The sequence below is a fragment of the Gossypium arboreum genome, chromosome 5 (assembly GCF_025698485.1).
Source record: "Gossypium arboreum isolate Shixiya-1 chromosome 5, ASM2569848v2, whole genome shotgun sequence".
Classification (NCBI taxonomy): Eukaryota; Viridiplantae; Streptophyta; class Magnoliopsida; order Malvales; family Malvaceae; genus Gossypium; species Gossypium arboreum.
The window spans coordinates 61,123,488-61,128,208 of record NC_069074.1 but is presented as its reverse complement, the minus strand read 5'-3'; the positions used below and the strand labels follow the sequence as shown (position 1 = coordinate 61,128,208).

Here is a 4,721-nt window from a genome sequence, read left to right as displayed (position 1 = left end):
CGCGAAGAGGGTAGATCTTTGAACAGCAGAAAAGATGGATCTGAGAACATAGCCATAGTTACGGTTTCAGGGCTTAGCTTAGGCCCTTTCCTAATCTAATGCCATGCCCTTACAATGGCGAATCCAAGACCTCTTACCGATTTCCAGACCAGTGTAGGCTTGCTTCGCATAGGCTACACAAGCTAGGTTCACGCTTTCAAGCCAGAGCTAGTCTTCTTCCCACTGACCGCTACTAATAAAATAAGAGTTGCCGAACCACTACCTATTAGTAGGTAGTGCCTTCCTCCAACGGATAGGGGTTCAATAGCTGCTAATTCTGTAACAGCTTCTTCTTGAATATTGTGTGATTAGTTTCGTCGGTGTCAAAAATATAGAATTTGAGTAGGCAAGAGAAGATTGAATCAAAATAATTCCTTTTTTTAAGTAAAGTTCTATTTCATCGAGGGCAATATGAATGGTATATCAAACGCACTAAACGGGTTATACGATATCTCGGTGTGGAAGTAGGCCAACATTTCTATTGGCAAATAGCAGGTTTCAAGTCCATGCCCAAGTACTTATTACCTCTTGGGTTGTAATTGCTATCTTATTAGGTTCCGCCGTTATCGCTGTTCGAATCCACAAACCATTCCAACCGCCGGTCAAAATTTCTTGAATATGTTCTTGAATTCATTCGAGACGTAAGCAAAACTTCAGATTGAGAAGAATATGGTCCATGGGTTCCTTTATTGGAACTATGTTTCTATTTATTTTTGTTTCTAACCGGTGGTGCTCTGTTACCTTGGAAAATCATACAATTACCTCATGGAGAGTTAGCCGCACCCACGAATGATATAAATACTCTCGTTGCTTTAGCTTTACTCACGTCAAGAGCATATTTCTATCTGGTCTTTCAAAAAAGGATTGGGGTATTTCAAGAATACATTCAACCCACTCCAATTCTTTTACCTATTAACATTTTAGAGGATTTCACAAAACCCTTATCACTTAGTTTTCGACTTTTCGGAATATATTAGTGATGAATTAGTAGTTGTTGTTCTTGTTTCTTTAGTACCTTTAGTCGTCCCTATACCGTCATGTTCCTTGGATTATTTACAAGTGGGATTGAAGCTCTTATTTTTGCAACTTTAGTCATGCGGCTTATATAGGCGAATCCATGGAGGGTCATCATTGACTAGTTTTTGTTTTTGAAATAGTCTAGCCCTTTTTAGCTTAGCTTGGTCCAATCCAATGTATGCTAACTCAAGATAATCTACTTACTTAGGGACCATAAATATACAAATACGACGATCTAGAGTAATAACAAAAAAGATTACGATATTAGAGAATTGTAATAAAAAAGGAAAGAGATCTAATATGAATATGATAAAAACAAAATAAAGATTCGTTATAACATTATAACAAAACCAAGATAAGACATTATCTAGAAATAGAATCCGTGTTTAATTCCTTATACTTATATATATATCCAATAGATCCAAACAAGATATACAAATTTCTAATAGATCGATAAAATCGCAAAGCAAAGAATCCCAAGATTCAATTATTCATTAACTACCCGTATATCTTAAGATTAAGAATTAAATATTTTTTATTCATTTTTTTTTCATGAGGAGCTGGATGAGAAGAAACTCTCATGTCCGATTCGTAGTAGAGATGGAATTCATAAACAACAACCATCAACTATAACCCCAAAAGAACCCGATTTAGTAAACAACATAGAGGAAGAATGAAGGGATATCTTATCGAGGTAATCGGATTTGTTTGATAGATATGCTCTTCAAGCACTTGAACCCGCTTGGATTACATCTAGACAAATAGAAGCGCCAAGAATGACACGAAATGTACGCCGTGGTGGAAAAATATGGGTACGTATATTTCCAGACAAACCCGTTACGGTAAGACCTACAAACACGTATGGGTTCGGGAAAGGATCTCCAGTATTGGGTAGTAATCGTTAAACCGGCGAGAATACTTTATGAAATGAGCGAGTAGCGAAAATATAGCCGAAAGGCTATTTCAATAGCGGCGTCAAAAATGCCTATAAAAACTCAATTCATTATTTCAGGATAGGAATATAGAACCAAAGGAAAGAAGTCTTGTCTTGGGAATAAAAAACAATTGCGAGTTTCCTTTTTTTTGACAAACAATATTTCTTTTTTCTTCGTCCTTTGTTACATTGAAAAAGAGATTTCAAAATGATTCAACCTCGGACCCATTTGAATGTAGCGAGATAACAATGGGGCCGAGAATTGATGTGTATTCGAGTCATAGGAGCTAGTAATCGCCGATATGCTCATATTGGTGACGTTATTGTTGTTTGTGATCAAGGAAGCGATACCAAATACACCTCTAGAAAGATCGAAGTGATCGAGTCTGTAATTGTACGTGCTCAGTAAAGAACTCAAACGCGACAATGGGATGATAATACGATATGATGACAATGCTGCCGTTGTCATTGATCAAGAAGGAAATCCAAAAGGAACTCGAATTTTTGAATATCCTGAGGAGAAGAGATAGGGAGTGAGGTAGCGGTGATCCAAGCAAGATAGTCTGGAGCAAGTTCAAAGAGAATACCTCTGCTGTTAGCTAAGGCTAGTCACCTCAAGTCTTTGTATGGACAATGTCTCTTGTTGTATAGCTATTTTCTCTGAGTTCTTCCCGAAGGGGCTAACCGTATTAATAGCTGATTTAAGGTAGTTGCTACTTCGTTGTTGAAAAAATTGTTTTCTAGCTGTTGATGGGTGAACCCATTAGGGTTGTTATCGGTTTCGAGTTCTCGCTGTTCTCTAAGGAAGTTGAGTGAGAAGAAGTAAGAAGTCAAAATCATTGGAGCTAGGCCCTTCAAGCTTAAAGACTAGCAGTTCCTCTCTTTCATGTCATGAAGCAACTGGCCAAAGAAGCTCCTCGGCTAGGGTTACCCTAAAAAGGGTTCTTGCTAAGACTGCTTTCTCTCTTCCGTATGTGAAATTTTCCTTTCAAGCAACCACATTCAGCAGTGACATCGAAATGTGAGATTTAAGCCTTTTCCTTCGCATTTGCTTGTTAACAACGAGCCAACCTTCTGAGGGTTAGGTGAAGGTCTCGTTCCTGGACTGTCCATAACATAATAAGAGTCTTCTTAACCGTAGTAGCAACAATTATTTATACTTCTTATATAAGAATCAATCTGGAAAGACAACATTAGATACCTCGGAACTAAGAAGAATGCCTACCGATGAGACTGACCTTATTTAGGACAGGAAGGAAGAGAGCATTACTTAATTGCCCTATTTGATCTAGTCTCTTAAATTACCGAGACCCATACATACAAAGATCTAGGTTGCGGCACGAGTTGGATAGACACATTTCCTTACTAAAAGGAAGAGTTGAGTTTGATCCCTTCTATCCAAGGGATGTACGGTCGAAGAAGATTAGCGCCTTAACTTGTGGGCTCAAATCTTGCCTCGAAAACTAGAGGGATAAGAAAGCTAGAACGAAGTTTATGAGCGAAAAGGTTGGCTTTTAAAGGGATCTCGGAGCTCGTAACTCGTGGGGATAGGAATTAGGGGTCCTTTCACTAGAGGCAAGGAAGGGCTCTATGAATAAGGTCTATTGCAATCATTCCTCCCTAGCTTAAGAACTAGGAAGCAACGTAACTCCACTTCTCGCAAGTCATGTACACTCTATCCCAATCTCTACAAAGTTCAAGACAAAAGCAAGAGTGAAACTACGAGCTAAAAGGGCATGACATGAATCGACTTGCTCCTCTCCTTTCAATCAGTGACTTCATACCTTATCCAAAGATAGGAGCTACCGCTTGCCTAACCTCTCTCGTGCTTGGCGCATGAGAAGCCAAAGGGTCAAAATAAAAAGCTAGAAGAATTAGGAGCTTCCTTCTCATTGATATTGGGTTAGCGATCCTAGAGCTTGGCCCGAGTTGAGCGACTTTCCCTTTAGTGCTATGCTAAGCTCTACTCTGTCAATAGCGAGCGTTGTCGAGGGCTATAGTATATAGACCATTGGCATTGATCATGTAGCCACAAGCGATGGAAATCCGCTTCATGAGAAAGCCGTATGAGACCCGGGAGGGCGGAATTTCTTTACTAGTCTTTCTCTCTCTTATTTGAATCATCGATTCTCTTCTTATTTTTTTCCGAAAAGTTTCGTTTCCATCTTCTCCGCAGAAAGTTCTGAGTTGATGTTCTTCCTTCAATGAGTCTTGTTCCTTCCGTTCTTGCTTTGTCTAATCCCCACCTCCCGAGGGAGAATGCTCTCCGTATGCCCTTATTTTCTTCTTTTTTTTTTTATAGGCAATTCCCTAGGTAGAGATAGCGAAAGCCTTTTGCCCCATCGATTTGAAATCCAAGATCTCTAAATCGACATTCCCGATGCCGATGCTTTGCCCTTGCTTTGAATTGTGGGTCGGTCGTGAGAATCAATCTCCTTCAATCCCGAATGGGAATGAAGACAAAGAGCATTTTCCAATCCACAGGAGAAAGCTAGTCGAAATAGAAAGCGACCAATTTACGGACTCGTAATCCAAATCCACGATCTCAAGCTCTTTCGATCCCCAAAGGTGGAAGAATAGAATCTCCTTAGTGATATTTAGCTCAACCTCGATTCCTTTGGAAATGGTGGAACTTTCTAATTCACATTCCTCCGTCGATGTTCTTTATCTCAATCTCTCTTCCGAGGGATTAAAAGAAGATTTAGCTTATCAAACCCTTGCCATGAAACCG

The 4,721-nt window shown here is 39.5% G+C and overlaps 1 pseudogene; it reads left to right on the top strand.

The window, feature by feature from the left end:
- Positions 1 to 450: 450 nt before the first annotated feature.
- Positions 451 to 1,174, top strand: LOC128292757 (ATP synthase subunit a, chloroplastic-like; annotated as a pseudogene).
- The last annotated feature ends 3,547 nt before the right edge of the window (positions 1,175 to 4,721 follow it).